The sequence below is a fragment of the Larus michahellis genome, chromosome 2 (assembly GCF_964199755.1).
Source record: "Larus michahellis chromosome 2, bLarMic1.1, whole genome shotgun sequence".
Classification (NCBI taxonomy): Eukaryota; Metazoa; Chordata; class Aves; order Charadriiformes; family Laridae; genus Larus; species Larus michahellis.
In genome coordinates this window covers 53955758-53973528 of record NC_133897.1, presented here as the reverse complement: position 1 = coordinate 53973528, position 17771 = coordinate 53955758, and the positions used below count along the sequence as shown (strand labels likewise).

General features: G+C 39.9%; 1 protein-coding gene across 1 annotated transcript in view; it reads left to right on the top strand.

Annotated features, from left to right (window-relative positions):
* NPSR1 (neuropeptide S receptor 1) overlaps nt 1-17771 on the top strand; it is a 98647-nt gene that overhangs the window by 11728 nt on the left and 69148 nt on the right. Inside the window, exons 2-3 of the mRNA XM_074573492.1 lie at nt 6724-6894; nt 9592-9786. The gene's annotated coding sequence lies outside the window, so the exon portion shown is untranslated. The remainder of the gene's footprint in view (nt 1-6723; nt 6895-9591; nt 9787-17771) is intronic.

Sequence of the window (17771 nt, the reverse complement as noted above, 5' to 3'; positions counted from 1 at the left end):
AGCGTTGTTACTGAGTTTCACGACAAATGAAAGATCTCTGGTGAAGAGCTTCTAAAATTGTTTTGAGTCCTGGGGAAGCCAAAATGCTGCTGAAGTTGTCTTTTTCCTAGTCAGAAAACTGTACCTGCCTACTTGTACTGCTCTTGTAGAAAACTGCCTTTGGCCACTAGCAACTGTATAATAATGACATTATTAGGGCAAGGGTTAGAATTTAGGACTTTCTGATGTCTATGCCAACTTGTTTTGGTGTGGGATGTGCCCATGGTAAGGATAATAGATGCCAGAGCAGCAGTAGGTGTGTACAAAGGTCCTTAAGGGGCTCCGGAGTGTGTGATTACCCTTAACAAAAAAAATGAGGCAGCAGGTCAGTCAATAAGGATGCCTTTTACAGCTGTCCAAGTACAGAAAAAGGGGTTCCCTGGATCGTCAGAGAAGGCGTCGTGTCGATACCGTACAGTAGCTGTACCAGGTGGAGGTAGAGGAGGGAAGCTGTGACATGCACAGTCGTTGCTGTAAACAGTACGTTAACTAATATTAAATAGTGGTTCCAAATATTTCAAAGGTTGATTTTGTTTGGTTTCTGGCATGGGAAATTAATATTTCTCTGACCAGTGCCTGTTACTGTTTTAAATTAAAATAAGATGTACATGGAGACATGAAGAAATAAAACTTCAGACTATTAATGGATGTGAACCAATACCCTTTTCACCCTACTGAATTTGGTGTGAGATTTTCCATAGATTTCAGCAGGCCCTTTAAATTATTTGCTGCTAGCAGATCATTCATGTTTTTATTCTAGCTCTCCCATGAGATGTAGAAAGGAAGAGCAAAAAAAGTCCCCAAACCTTACCCGTGAAAAGACTCAGAAGGAGGATTAAAGTTAGGTCAAACAGAAAAGACCTAGATGCTGCCATGGATTAAAATGACTTTTTTTTTTTGTAAAGAAGGAAAGGAAGTGGTTCTGAAGGTGATTTGCTGTAGCATAAAACACAGATTGAAAGATGAAGGATTTAAGAGTAGGATATATGGCTTGGATACGAACCTGGAGATTTACTCCATTTAGATTCTGACCCAATATATGAATGGAAAAGCTCTAAATTGAGTAAATTTGAAGTGGGTCCCTAAAGAGGGAAGAGGGGTTAGGAAAGCACATCTTCTCCAGTGCAAGACAGAGAAATTCAATAAATAAGGATTAGTAGCCCATCACAGTTTTGCTATGAACAACATTCCCTCTAAAAATGAAATACTTCTATAATCTCTAATATTTCTGTGCTGCTTCTGGGTGAAAAAAGTCAAGTACGTATATAGGTTGTGACATTTGAATAAAATGGAGCCATATATAAAATATATCCTGAGATATAGCTGGAGAGAATTATTATAACATTTTTCCTACTGGAAAATAAACCATTATTTATTAAATTAAAATCAGGATGCATCAGGTATGCCCTACATGCAGGAAGGTCAACTGCTGAGCACAGTGTCATTTCACATAGATAATTTCAATCGTGTTAGGACTGCCAAGCACAGACCATTTTTACACCTTGGCATAAATAATAAATGGATGGTTCAAAGCTCCAGATGAGGATACGGCAAATCTCATTGTCTTCTCTTTGCAGTGTGTTGTTTTGTGCAGCTGTTCAAAGCATATAAAAATAGCCACCATGCAGTCCGGGCTGTGTTTTACATCACTTCTGTAGCATCAGTGCAATGGACTGATCAAAGCACCAACTGGTGGAGAGATAACGTCTGGTACTTGAACTGTGGACTTTTCTGTCGATTGCAAAAGGCCTTCTGAATGCTGCATTGGATTATTTCTAGAGTTGCAGGCAAGGTTCCAGGCATCGGTGGCCAAAATCCTACGGATTCCCACACTGAATTAAGCAAATTTCACTGAAATAATTTTAAAATTGGGGTAGTTGTAGTTGTAGCTGAAATTAATTAACTAGTGAAGTACCTACCATAGAGCAGATGTGCAAAACTGGACAGTACTTATTGGTCTTCAGCTATTTGTTCTCAGAAAACTGAAAACATGCTAAAACTGCAACTAGTTGGTCTTTATTCCTCATTGATATCAATACCATTGTCTTCAGTTGATATTGGACCAGAAGCCCAAAAACCTTCTGAAATTAATTTAGTATGAAGGCATAGGAAAAAACATCAAGAGAAAACTTACTTGGAGCCCATTTCTGCTCTGAAATGCTTATGTTCTTGCATCCTTTGGTGTCATATCTTTGAGGGGAAAAGGTTTTTCATTTTTGATTATTTATGCAGAGCAGGATGCACTTTCCTTAATTGCAACCAGAACAGCTAGGTAATTACAAATGTTTTCAGGCAGGCTTGCAAAGAACATAATTTTTATTCCCTTTTAAACTTCACTGGATTCAGGGACTTCACATATGCCGGTGTTTTCCAACTTCTAAGGGATCAGTGGGAGTACTAAGCAAAGCAAAGCTATCAGCAGAGGCTTAAATTCACCAAAGATAATACACAGCTTCACTGGAAACGTTTTATGGAGTCTTCAAACTGAAAAAGACCAGCAACTTACATCAAAGACCAGAGAAGAGTTTTCTCCTTCTGGCCATTTCTCATGTGATTCATAAAGTTCTGCTTTATTTCTCTGCAAAGGAGTCTATATGCTCAGATTCATCACACAACTGAGTTTGAAACTCATTTTATGACTCACACTTCGATGCTGACCTCTGTAGCTGCTCAGACTCTCAGTATTTAAAGAGAGTGTGAGTCAAATGGCTTTCATTGCGAAGACACTGTCACGTTATTTTAGACTCAGACAGAAACTAATTTAATGAATGAGGATGCTCTCTGTTCGTATCAAAGATTGCTTCCTACAGTCAGATATATTACCTTACTTCACCAAAGAACAATAGCAGGAGCTAGTTTTGCTAAGCCAAAGCATATACATATATGAAAATGGGAATGAAATCTATGGTACCTCTTGAGCAAAGAGCAAACTTCCACTAAGAAAGAACAGGTGCATTTGCTTTTATCTTAATAAATGGAAATTACCTAGTGGTTGTAGACTTCGGTTAAGTTATCTGTGGAAAATGTCTCGGCCTGTGCCAGCCCTGTAGGGTGTTTTTTAGACTTTAGGGCATCTAGGCAGCTGATTCCTACTGCTGAGGTGATAAAAATGTGTGCAACATAGAGGGGTACTGTAGGGCGCCACAACTGTACAAGAACAATGTAGCATCTGACTCTTCCGTCTGGCACAAAGAAACTGGAATGATTTCTCCTCTGTTCTCCTTTTCTCTAATACTTTCTACTTACGTTTTACCCAAGAATTAGACAAAATATGGATGAACGGCATGTCAAGAGATTTGTCTCCTTCCCTGGTGGCAAGAGAAATTTGTTCCTTCTTGATGCCCATTTCATTAGCCAAACTAGAAGAGCCTCTGTGCTGGGCTTCCATTACATCCCCAGGCAATCTGTCTCAGAGATTTCCCTCACCTTACAATTAGGGAATTTTTGTTGTTCCTAATGTCCACCTTAAAATCCTTGCTGCAATTTACATCCATCATGTCTTGTCCCATCCCATGTTGATGGATTTGAAGACTGGTTCCATGTCTTTCTTCACTCACTTCCTCTCCTGATTGAACAGTTCTTTCATGTCTTTGCACAGGCTACATACCCTAAGGTTTTGATCATTTTTACTATAACTTTTTTTTTTTTGCTATATTTTTATTTTAAATCAGTGAAAAAGTAATAATTACAATAAAATAATTACGCTAAATATTGGAAAGACCAAATTGTAATGGCTTGATGAACAGCACTTTTTTAAGGAAAGTGCTGAATATGGAGATTTCTTTAGATAAATGTTTAAATTGTTATTTAAGGTAATACGTATGTACGCGCACACATATATTAAAGATTCCCACATATAGGAAAATCATAGGCAGCCTGCAAAGATAGAGACCAAAGATATGAATTCAGTGTTTCATTCCTGAGTTTCTTGGATTGTTGCCCTAGTGCTGTATGAAAATGATGGGTAAAGAAGAAACTTTACCTGTAACAGCTCCTAGATGTGTTTAAGCCTCCTAAAGCAGTTTTTCATGAGCAAAAGCTCTTTAGCGGAAGGTGAAAAACGAACGCCTACAGGAATGCCGCTAATTCAATCTCAAATGAATGCTAATAGAGTTCATTCTGTCAGTGATATTTGTTGTTATCGACTGAGATGCGCCTATGTGTTTGATAGCCTCATGAATTTCTCTGAAAACATTGTTTATCCTGTAGACTTGGATAGAAATCATCATAAATATCATCCTCCTTTAGACCCTGACTCAGCAGAGCAGTTAAGAACATAGCTAATTCTGAATATAAGCCTAAATTTCACTACTTCTGTAAGAAACTTAAGCATTAAGCACATTTTAAAGGGCTGTTGCTAAATCACAATGTTATTTTCAGGTGGCTTCCTCTTCTTTAGCATTTAACAACTCAGTGCTGTCTGATTTATTGCTTGTTACAATGCATCTTTCATCGCTACCTTTCATGGTCCTTTGTTGCTCAGATGTGCACTGCTGCTATAAATAATGCTGTTGTGTCAGTATGAAAGAACAGTTGCCTCCAGCAAATATCATTGTATGTTGTCACTACGTATGTGAAGATTAAAGATTAATGCTTAAATAAGGTACTTCATAATGTTCACATTATATATCATATATCTTCTATTCACTGGCATTATCGTTTCCTCTTTTGCTAAGGGAATAGGTGTTATTGAATAAGAATGGCTGCAATCGCTATTTGAAAACACTGAAGAAGGCAGTTGCTTTATAGCTGCAAATGCTTCAGACTTTTAAAGTTTGGGCCTTTTACGGAAGGAATGGTGGGCTTGTCTTACTTTGCTCCTGTCTATTTTGTAGCTTCTCTGGATAGAGAACTCGTCTTGCTATGTGGAAATGCTGTGGTGCCTATCTGCAGCTACAGGAGGGGCTGTAAATTTTAAGTTTCTTGCAGGTGAGAATACTGAATTTGTAAATGTAGCTAGGGTTTAAGTAACACTGTGTTTCTTCCTAGTTGGCTCGAGTGTTCCCTCATTCTGCTTGTCGACTTTTAGGATCTTTGCTCCAAGAGCATAACTCTTCTGGCTATATATGGAGCCTACCTGCCTGGGTGTCACACAGGGTGGTGGAGAGTAGCGGTGCAAGCTTGAGTCCTCTTGTGAATTCGTAATTGCACTGACAAAGTTGGTTTATCGCTGCACTGAGTAGGATCTGATGAGCAGATGTTACCAGTAAGCCCCTGGTTTAGGAGACACTGCTGTGTATGGCATTGACGTGTTATGGACAGTAAAAACGATCATTAGTGACCAGGAAAAACAGCCGCTGATAAAGTAGGAGGCAGGATTCTCTTTTATCAAAAGACAGCGATTTATTTGAAGTGCTGGATCTCACACACATCAGGCACACTGTGTTTTTTCTGAATGCCGGGCAGCTTCTGCAGAACCACAGCAGGGCCCGTAGTGTCTCTGTTTGAGTTTGGGAAACCGAAAGCTTGTGAATTTTTGGCTCTCAACAGACAGCCGCTCAGAGAAGAGCGCTTTCAGACCTTTGTACAGAGGTCAACTTGTACAAAAGTTTGGAAAGGCAAAGTGGAAGAATAGTGATTGTAGGAGTGAAGGGAAGAAAGCTTCCATGAGCTAGAAATCCTGCTTTTTAGCTTCCTCCATTTCAAGGTAGGATAATGAAATGAGTCTGTGCAGCAGCTGGGAATAGCTGAAGGTGTAGGTGTGCTCATGGATATGAGACAGTGGAAAATTCAGTGATATGGGAAAACTGTGCAGTAGTGTGACTAGTACTGGCGTGAGCTTTATGTAATTTGTCAGTTGTGTCCTTTCTCCAACTTCTTGCTGGAACCCTGTGGGAAAGACTGGTGTGGCAGTCACCTGTAATCACCTTGAGAAACCCATCCTGCTGCCTTCCGCATCTGTAGGGAATTTCCTTCTGGTTCCTGTGGGCAGAACATGGAGCTCCTACTGGGGATGCTGGGGTCTGGCTAGATGAGCACTGTTGCTGATTTTTAAATATCGGCACAGTTAGTTTTCGTTTCTCTTATTCATGGGTTCCAGTGGTAAGAGTCATGGAGTACCAGTTCTTTCTCCAGATCCTCACCGCTGTCACTGATGCTCTGTCAAGCCCCTATTAACTTTGCCAGGCAATCCATAAAAGTTTTAAATGCTGGGTTTGTCCTCAAACTCCCATCTGAGTTTGGAAACATGCCTCACACATAGGCAGCAGCCAATTCGCACCTTTTAAAGTCTAGGCCCTGCACTTTGTGCTTTATTTTCAGAGAATGCATGGAATTAAAATTGTCTTTGAAAAGCTATTTGGGGAAAAAAAAGTGTCACGATACTGCAAAATGCTAGAATCTGATCAGCCGCTTACAAGCTGCTGTATTCAAGGTTTCTTACACCCGATTGTGGCAGCGAGCTCTTGGGAAAGTCACTGATTTTGGTAGCATCAACGTACCTTATGAAAGAGGCATGCCACAGAACAGCTGTGCCGTTGATTTTTTAAATATAATTATGGGACAACGATTGCGTGCAAATGAAATTTAGTCTTGTCTCTTCAGGCTGGGGAACCAAACTGAGCTATCACTCAGAGCTGGGAAAAAAGTTCATATTCGCTGTTGTCTCCAGAAGAAAGCTAGGTGTCAAGGGGTGCCGTGCTTCATTTTGAAGTCACATAGTGTTGCCTTTTCCCCACTGCACAGATACACAGGCTACACCAGGGCAAGCCTGGAAATTCACCTTCACAAGTGGATTTGGTTTGCTTGGACCTGCAAGCAAGTTCCCTGTCCCAAGAGAGTCTGCCGGGCTGCAACTGAAACCCTTTCAGCAGCAATCAAATGCAACGCGTTCAATAATGAGGTGTCATTATGGAGGCAAGTACATCATCAGGACATGGCCACTTGGGCAATGCGGTCATTTCATAAGCTGGCTGCTCTAGCACGTATTGCCTTGGGTGGCCTTCAGGGTGCTCCTTGTTGTGAAATTAACTATTGCTCAGCTCTTTCATTTTAATTGTTGATGTGAAATTGTCAGGTTAACTCTTCCATTTGAAGGGTAGCAATAAAGGCACAGAAACCAGAGAGAGACGAACACATTATTTATCCACTTTATAGCATTCAGGAGGGACAGTCCAACACGGCTTAATAGTCCATGCTGTAAAAAAGCATTTAAAAACCCAGACACTATATTGATGCCACAGGTGGTTGTCAAAGTCTTAACCTACCTGCTACTCAAAGTATGTTCTTAACCTGAACACGACTGTGTTCCCTGAGCTGGAAAACTTGAACCTGTTGGGGGACACTGGGTGTGCCCCACTGGGGAGACACTGGGGGAGAACTGGAGATGAGCCCTTTTACACTGTGAGCAAAGGAGCTGAGCCCAGGTGAGGAAGGCAGGACGATGCTCCCCTCTCCATTATCCATCTCTTCTTACCCACCAGCTCAGCTCATACCAGGAACAGAGGGGAGGAGCGAAAATAGTCTACCTCTGTCCTGGGCTGAAGGGTGGTCCTCCTAAATGATGCAACTCAGCTAAGATCTGGGTTCGACTGCAGGCAAACCACTAAGAACCAGTAAGAGGTCAGTACAATAAAGCCTTATGGCTTTTTGCCTTCACAAGTAGCATTCAACTTAGCAAAGAGTTTCAGCTAAAAGAAAAGGGCAGAGAAACTACAACTTCAGCACTTTCCCACTGGAATATTTAATTTTCTTCATTTTGCAAGTCTTGAAACATTATAGCTTCATCTATGCTTAATTAAACTAAAAAACCCCAGTTACCTGAGCTGAAGCAACAAAGCTGAAATTTTCAATTTTCATTTCACTGTATTAGTGAGCCCAGTCCTCCTCTCCTCATCATTTATTAGCATAGTTCCAAAAAGTAACGTAGGAGAAGATGTATAAAAGTTAATACACATACCCAGTCTCAGCTAGACTGAGCTATGGGTACGCTATGTTGCGATACAGTCTGATGTTAATTTTGTACAGCTATTCCAAAGATTTCTCTATAACTTATTTAATGTAGTTGCTGATCTAGGACTGAGTATCTAGTAAGTCTGGGATGAATGAATAAAACATACATTCTTCTTTTTTTTTCCCAATTACAAAAATGGAATGAGAAATTGTACATGTATATTATACATATGTATAATTTACTGTTCAGTCTTTGAACTCTAATCTATTTGACAACCTGGAACAGTGATTTTAAATTCACCTATTCCTAATTATTTGATCTGCTCCCTTGACTACTTTAACCTTCTTCAAACCGAAGAGATTTATCTTTGGAGCATGTTAAGATTCGAACAGAGCAAATTAGATGCTGACACGACTTCTTTAAGTATAATTAAAATACATGACCAAGTCACACTTCCATACCTTTAAAAAAGCGTTTTATTACGTTAAATATATAATCTGGAGCAGTTAATCCATATTTATCTTACAGGATCATGGCAGTGACTGTAAAATTGCAGGCCATTGATCCTTCCTTGAACTCCTTGGAAAAGATCTATAAGAAAATTATGGGCTAAGATTGCCTTATAAAGCTCAGGCAAATACTCCTCAAAATTGAGCGGTGTTTAAATCAGTAGACCAGATCATCCAATACTGTGGTCCACTCCATCCAAGAGACGCTGGTGCCTGTTATGCTAACTATGTGGTAATTTCTTGGGTGTTCTCATCAGTAGGAATATTGCCTGCTTTTTTTGTGTTCTTGCCTGTGCTGTGCTGCAGGACAGAGATCTCAGCCCCCTGAGCAAGGGACAGAGATGTTCATAAAAAAGGGTAGCAGAAGTTGACAAGACATTGCCTTAGACTTCTTGCATTTTGGAACTGAAGAAATGAGCCAGATGCAAGGCATGAAAATCCAGTCAAGGTCACAGGCTTTTATGGGGAGAAGCTGCATAGCAAAGTTTATAAAGTTCTTCATTAGAGTCTTTGTTCTTGATTGCTTCTTTAGATCTTACTCTCCATTTGCCATTCATCACTTCTTACCCTTGTGGTATAAGATATGCATTGATTGCACAGATTTATTTTTTTTTTGGCAAACTAACTCTGCTTTCGCATATCCATGTCTTGGGTGTCAAATGAATACACAGAAAGCTCTGAAATTTGGCCTGAGCCATTTAAATATCTACTCATTATATATATATATCTCTGTATAATATAAATTTACGTATAAAATTTGACAGATATTTCATCAAAAAAATGTGTACAATTTAAGGGTTGCTGGTGTTGAACACTTCAAAAAAGGGAAGGTGTTACAAGAGTAATAATAAGACAATATTTACAAGCATAATATAAAATTATTCTTGTAAAATAGCTTTCACAAAAATGCTTGTTTGGTTTGAGTAGGATTAATTAGTTTGAGGTCAAATAATTTTGACAAAGAAGTTGAGAATTGATGGTTTAAAACAGATATTTTTAGTTTGTTTTAAAATTACATTTGTTCAGTAAAGTACATATTTCTTTTAGACTTTCATATCACTGCTGGAGGGAGTTCAGACATGTCTGCTGGTGTTTTTATCATGAAAAAATAATGGATGATTTTTAATTTTTTTTATTTTTTTATTTTCACAGGAGCTATCGTGGATTGCTGCTTTGTGGAGAAAGAGAATGGAGGGGGCCAGGCGCCAGCAGGTTTCCTGTGAGATGCTCTAATTTATGTCATTCCTGACACAAGGTGATGAAAGCCATTTCCAGACTTTCAGACCCTGAGGCATGGCCAGATTAGTTGGATTTTCATCTGAGTTCTCCAAAACACCAGCTGCTAAGGTCTGCAAATATAATTTCATACTCTTCTGTGACTTAACATAGATTCCCAGTTTTGCGTCTTCGTGTAAATTAAACAGAAGTTGGTGAAAGGCATTTTACCTGAACAGATTTCACCAAAGTTCAGATGCTATTTGTAGTGCCTGCTGCTAGCTCTGGTGACAGATGGTCGGTAGCAAGATGACTGATAACAGGAAATGCATCTTAGAAATCCATGTGTTAAGATCTTTGGAATGGAAAATGCAGATTAAGGAAAGAAGGGTTTCAATATTATTTCTCTATTATTACTAAAAAGACCGGTTTTCTTTCATTCTTTCATTCATTCAGTCACTTAAACAGCAGCAGTATGGACAGCTGAAACTCTGCACGAAGGGGCAATGAGTAAATACAGAAATAAATTCTTGCTTTTTTCTTCCACGAGTGCCACAAGAACAGTCAACAAATGCTAGAGATCAGTGCAAATTAGTAAGCACATCCTCTCAGCAGCCCATCAGTGCCTATCCCTATTTTTTGCATTCCCTTAAATTGTAAGTGTTTCAGGATAAGCATCCTTTGCACGTGCCTTCTGTTAACTGAAACATATTGGACACTTGCACATTGCAGCTGTGCAGTCAGAGCAGCCTCCGCAATTCATATAAAAGTATTCCAGTTAAGCTGCAAAAGGGGATATAATTCAGCTAGAGAGAGTGTGTAAACAGTACTTTGCTAAGACAAATCCTACTGTGAAAATGAGAGGTAGGTATGCTTCTTGTAATTGCTCTGGGCTTTGACTGATGGTAAATACGTTGTCATCTCAGTTGAATATCATTATGTGGACTAAATCTGAACACCAGAAAATGAGCTCTAGCTACCTGGAATATCCGACTTTAGATGATCGTTCCAGAGTGTTTGCTTAAAAAATACGCACACAAACTTGAACTGTCAAACAAGGGAGATATCAATTCACCCATGAGCCATTTTTTAAAGCAGACACTATAATGTACCTGCACTCGGATAAAAGTTTCATTATTTTTTTGGCAAATGTTACAGTCCAGGAGCCTCTGTTGTCTTCAGTTTGCTGAAGAGACAATAAAAGTGCAGGGCACATAAATAAGCTGAATAAAGTTAGGCACTAATCTTGTTCCAGAATTTATTAAATATAGGACATTTTTAGTCCCCCGCATCATTACAGGTGAAATGAAATCACAGCCATGTCCAAAACCATCACGCCATTCTTAAATCATCATTCTTATCAGATTCAGCAAATAATCTGATGTGGTAATAACAGCTGTGCGTTAACAACGAAACAATCAAAATTGCACTTGAGTCTGAAAAAATCCAACAGCAGATTCCTAGAATTAGCAAGTAAGGATGGACAAAAGAAAAAGCCTACTGAAAAGTATTTTGATGTAGCGTTGGAATTTTTTTGAAAACACAGATTTTTCATGGTAGAAGTCTGCTTGCATTAGAAAAAAATTGCATCACAAAAGTCAAAACCTGAAAATTTTTACCAACAAAAAAAAAAAAAGATTGTGTGTGTGCACTCTTCAGCTTTTTGATGACAATTGAGGCCTTTCGTGAAAAGAGTAGCAAAACTTTCCCCGAGACAGTCATGGAAATGCGAAAAGCAATTAAATCTATCAACTAGCCGGTAGACTTCCTAACCAGTTTCACTGTTTAGCATGGGAAAAAAATGAAACAAAAGGACAGATTCTTCGTGATGTTTAAGCAGTATTTGTTTAGCTCCTAACACTAGATTTTCAAAGTTTTCTAAAGGAGACTCCCAGGATTCAATTTCTTTTGACATTTTGAAAGTGTGGTAAAACCCCTTCAGCAGCTCCTATGGAAAAATTCTAACATTATTCCTTTCTTTTAAAGAAAAAGATATGAAATGAGAAGTCATCATACATGATTTATTTCTGTAGAGAAATAAATTAAAAGCTCTATATACATATGAAATTGTCTTGCTCATCATTTTCCCAAAGAAGAGATGCTTTAATTAATCCTTTCTGTGAGAAAGATATTAAATCCTCATCTAATCCCCAAGCAGCAGTTCATATAAAGTCTAGAATCATTTTGTGTGTTCATAACCACAGAAAGCATTATTTTCTCCTAAAGCAAATTGTGCTACAAAAGCTATGAAAGCTTCAAGTGCAGAGATGTTTCATTTTTCCTTCTTTTAATCTCTCCCTGATTTGATACAAATGTGGAAGCATAACAATAATTTTCTTTTCTTCAAATTTTCTTTTTTTTTTCTTAAGAGAGAAACTAGGGAAATCTTCATCAATTTTGGTCTTTTTAAATGTTCTGAAAACTCAGCTCTGGGCAGCAGGAGCAACAAGTATCTCCCACATTGATTTCAGGTTTGTTTCTAATGACTTTAACAAAATAGGTATTGTATTTGCTGTTTTAGGTATTCTACCCACACCACTATTATGCACTGGCAACTTTTTGCGCTCCTGTTTTCTAGATGATACCTATTATTTTACCCTGTATAGCTTTATTACAAGAACTGTATGACTTGTTTCGAGGTATGTTTGGGCAAAGACTGGAAATTTGTTGCCTAACTAATGGAGATGTTTTTTTGTCTGTATAAACAGTAAGTCAAGTCTGCTTATACATACGAAGAAATCAATAACCTACTCCCAGGCAGAGTCAGCAAGCCAGATTGTCAGCTCACATACGTGGGCACAGCCTGCAGGGATTTGAGCCCCTTTATTTCTATGAAGATCTGGCACCACCTGTCCATAACTCATTGCAAATAGAGCAGTCGTCCCTGGCTAGCAAAGGCTGCTGCGGTGTAATGTGGTCAACTGGGTAATTATACCCATTCTGAAAACGACAAACTATGTTACATTTCTCTGAGCATTTGTATCGTAATACTCCCACTTACAATGGTGAGCGAAGAATCAATGGTGAGCATAAGATATCCAAATCATTGTGCACATCTTATTGAAATGCCACAAAAAGAGCCACGAAAGTCTATTACAATATGGGGACACAAAAATACCAGACTCACTTGATTTGCCTACTTACAACTTGCTGCATGTTCGATCACTAGGGGATGTGAATACTTACATCAAGTACATCCAAAACCTTATGTCAGTTGCTAAATGTTGTATTTTTTTTTTAGACAGTATTGTTTCTTTGAACTGTCCTTTCTGCTTCCAAGTCAGCCTGTGGAGCAGTCCTGTTTTAATCCTCTTTCTTCATTGGATCGGAACCGTAATCAAATGGTTTTATTTGTGCAGAAATGGAAATAATAGCAGTCCATTTCCCTGTTTTTAAATGAAAATATGTTTCATAATGTGATCAGGAACATTAATATACTGCCTTTATATTCTAAACAATGCCAGACAATATCCAAAGAAGTATGCCTGAAAAATGTATTAGCAAAAGACTGTAGTATTTTGGAAATGAATTTTTGAATCACACAAGACTCAGTAATTTACGTCTATATTGCAGTCTAGGAAGAGCTGGCTTGCAGAAGACTTTTTTCGGTGTTATTTGTCTAACACTAAAAAAAAAATCATAAGTTGCTCTGTGGTGTACCAGATCTAGATTGCTGTTCTGGCCAACGTATGTTATTAAACACACTGCTTGTGGCAATATGCAGTGACACATGCCAGAGTGAACAAAGTGGGTTTTGTCCACACGAGCTCTCTGATGAAGCTGAGACAGTTCCTTTGGTGAGTATTTCTTCACTTCTCTCTGGTCCCTCTCCCTTTCCCCAGCTCTGAAACCTAGTGGATTTTAAGTAAGCGCCAACACAAAGCTGCTGAGATTTGAATAACTCATCCCTTTTGATGCCTGAAAATATGTATCATCCTCCTTTAGGGAAATGCCCTGGAACACAATTGCATATTGTGGTCAATATTATCTTCTGACCCTCCCCCCATATAAGTTCTGACCTTGAACACATTTCAGCTGCAAACAGGGGTTTTCTTCTGTCCACACACTGCTTTTGGAGGGGAGAGCAGTAGGTGAAATGTATCTTTTTCTGGAGATCCTAAAAAACTGATCTTCAATAATTGAAGAGGTTACACTGTTCTTCAGGTGCCTGTTAGTGGTAGCAGTGCAGTACATTTATTTTATTCTACCTTAGGCTTTATTAAAGGGAAATTGGGCGTAACTTGTTCACCTTCCATACCGTGATTTTTTTATTTCTCTGTATGTGTGTGTGTGTGTGTGTCCATGTGCGGGCAGTCAGAAGCATGCCTGCTACTGCAAAGGATTTTTCCTCTAGCTCTGTATAATTTCTTCAGCCTTTTTATAAGTGGAATTAAGCCTGAGAGCAGATAGAATTCAACTGGCTGCTTCTATATTTAATAAATAATAACCCTGACATGAAATTGTAATTGGCAATAAAAAGTCCTGCAATTCATCTAGTGCCTTTCCACCTCTGTTGTAAATCTGTACCTCTACTCTGCTGCTCATCGCCAAAAGACAGAGTGTATTCATTACTTCAGATACAACTTCTTCCATAGAAAGGGGAACTGGGATGCAGGCATTTTAAATTCTTTCTTCCCACACTTTCTTTTACTCACCTACCTCCCTGTGGGCACAGAGTTCCTCCATTTTTTGACCTATATTGTGGTTTCTGCTGGTCTTTTCCAAGCTTTTAGTGTTGACGGATTAGACTAATTTCCCTAGATCACCCTCTTCCCTCTCTGCAGCATCTGTAGTACCATTTGATTGTAAACTAATTCTGGTATTATAGTCTTAAAATATGTCCTAATGTATTAATTTTTTGGTTTTGCCATGCTTTGAACTTTAATTTTAACGTTACCTAGAATTGTATTTTTTAAAATCTTCTGTCCAACAGAAATTCATATCAAAAGTTCAGTTTGCTGTGAAATGAACAGCTCGCTCGCTGCGTGGCTTTTCCTACCCCTGCTTCGCAAAGGAGGCTCAGCGCAGTTTCAGCTCACTGCTGATTTCTTCTGTTCAGATTTGGTACTCGAGGATTGTGGTGCTGCAAGGGCTCACCCTTCTTTAAACAGGGGATTAGGTCCCTGTTAATAGAGGGTCTGTCAAAAATTATAGTTGAATGATCAGGCGGATACTCCAAGTGTTCTGTGTGCCCAGGGATAACTACAGAGACAGCAGAGACCAGGTGGATGAAGGGTGGCAGCCAGAAGGGCATGAGTTTCTGTCACACCTTCATTTCACAAAGGTCTCCCCTATGGGAAAGGAAGTCTCTTGGCCAAGGTCAGAATCGGAATGTGCAGAGGAGAAAGGAACTAAATCTCTTCCCTGAACTCCAAGCCTGTGTTTTAGCTGTTGGATTATTCTTCATCCCCTGCAGAGGAAGAGAGAGGTTTATCAGCTCCAGGCATCCTCTGCACTCTAAAGGGGGATCAGCTTCCAAATCAGTGCAGGCTTGAGTGGAAATAATGGAAAGGACGTCTTGTATGCAACCACCAGAAGTGGCACACAGGGTGGGTAGGGAGTGGGAGGAAAGAAACATTTCTCTCCCAAACCAGATATGACATGATATCCGTATGCTGTAGTCTAAGATGGAGTAAGATTTTGTTAATAGAATAGAACAGAACACAACGCAACACAATGCAATGCAACACAACACAATAATTTTCAGTTGGAAGGGACCTGCAATGACCATCTAGTCCAACTGCCTGTTAAATTGGTTTTAGTTCAATTAAACATGAGTAAAGGGAGGAAAAATGCTTTAAAGAAACAATACATAAACTGCATTGAAAATAATTCCTATTTATATAGGTTAAAGGCAGTACATATCAGTGGTGGCTGTTTAAAACACTGTAAGAAGTTGGCTTGTGGAAGCCTCAAACTCAGTTTTCCTCCAGTGGCCTTCCTGTACTGCGCAAAACAGAGCTCTGGCCCTGCTGAGGCTCCGGCTCATAGCTCAGAAGACTATAAATGCACAACAAGCTGCTGGTGCCAGCTGTAGACTAAATGGGAACTAGTACCTGCGCCTGCACAGCCTCTCTGCCCCTGTCTCAACGTGCATTAGCGCTCATTGTAGTTAACCGGGACCTTAAGCAGAGGGAGGAGAAGGGCAGGACATCCATATGGCTGGTGTTTTGTTCTCTGCAGTCGCCCAGTTAATGAACATATGGTCTGCTGGGCGATGGGGTCGAGCAGGCTGGCTGCTCACCTGCCGGGTGTGCTGGGAGCCAGCCAGGTATCACCTGAAGCTGCCTTTCCCATTTGGCAGCGCAGCTTTATTTCTGAGCTGCTTTCCCTTTCCAGCTGCAGCGGGCACGCCGGTGCTTTGAGAAGGGCAGACAGTGCCTTGGCAATTGGAAGCGGAAGATTTTGAAGGAAAAAATCTTTCTGGTGACAACGTAAGCTGTGAATCTATTCTGCCTACCTACCGTAATCCCTACGCATAACTCCGTGCCAGGACCTGATGGATGCCATACATGTTGGCTACCTGCTCAGCTGCTTAAAAATTGGAATACTCCAAGTGGCTGTCTTGACCGCCTCAATATTTTATAGGAATGCACATTTATCACGCATTTGTTTCAATTCATGGGGCTTGGCTCTTTTATTCGCTAAAGCTACTTGCAATTCAAGTCACTGAACAGGAAGCAATCCTACTCTGCAACAGACTAAATGAATGCAGAATCAGGCCCTTGTGAAATATATGATTTTCTTGATGGTTATATTGAGGGGAAAAGAGCAAAGGGATTTGAAATTTCAGGGTGTCTGACAGTTCCACTAGCATGATATTCATATTTAATGGTATTCTTCTACGAGTTTTCTTCATCTGCTTGCTCTTTTCAAAGATAATTCCTTAAGGATTGCTTATTCTTCTGCAAGACTTTCTTAGCAAAAACATAAATGGCTGTGTATCGTTTTTGTAAAATGGACCAATCTGAATTAAGACTACAAACAGAAATGAAGATGTGAAAAAAATGTCCTCCTTTTAAAATTTTTTTAAGTTACCCATGGAAAAGAAAGAGCATGCTCATATTTTATCATTACTCTTATAAAAATGCTTTCTAATTGCTATGACTCCAGTGCTTTACTATGGGTAAAATTTAGACTTTTGCAAACCATCTGATCCAAAACTGAAATGAATAGGAAGTATCCACTTGCTGGCAGTTTGGGGATCTGAGTCAAAGCTGGATAGACACTCGACAGGTCAGAGACCAGGCTGGAGCCCAGCAGAGAGCAGTCATCTCATTCTCTGAAGGCTTTAGTATTTCAAAATTGAATTTGTTCAGATTCTGGATGAAAATTAAACACAAATTACTTTGTAAAAGGAAAAGCCTCCTCAGCTCCAGCTGCCAGCCTCTAACTCCGGAACGCAGAAATCTGGGGAACTGACGAACTCAGCGGGCTGTCAGTTCCATGTCCCGAGGTGACCCGTGTGGTGCAGCTGGGACAGAGTCACAACCCAGGAGTCTCTGCAGCGTGTAGCCGAGATTCACACACTTGCAAAGAGCAACTTGGGATGGCTGAGATTGGCAGTGTCAGCATGCTGCTGCCAGGATCCCAGGCATCACGGATCCTGAAATAAAATGCTTGGGAGTGAGGATGAAACCAGCTTCTGAAATCTTGCCGCGTCCCCTGAACCTTCAAACCCTAAGTTACAGCTGTTTCATTCAGAAAGGCAGAGAATGGGAGTTAGAGGTTTCTGTCAAGAGAACCTAGTAACCTTGTGACTGTGTTTAGCTCATGAAAGATCGTTGCTATTTCAAGTCTTTGAAGATTTAGAAACTTGATGTCTCCACCTGGAGGGGCTAAAAAAAATGAAAAAATGCGAGTGCAAATGCAAGGGGAATAGTTACCTCCTAGCTAAGGAACATATGGACCTCGCTTCCTTCGCACACAGCACTGACCTCCAAGACTCCAGAAATACAGGCATCCCTTCCCAGTCACAGCCCAGGCTGCGGGGAGACTTGCAGCCTTGGTGGGTCCTAGCTCTGAGGGTGGCAATTCAGCCTGTTTGGGTATCTCCTACCCGTGACGAACACATCTGCAGTCCTCCAGAGGCACAACGTCAACAGAAAACAATGTAC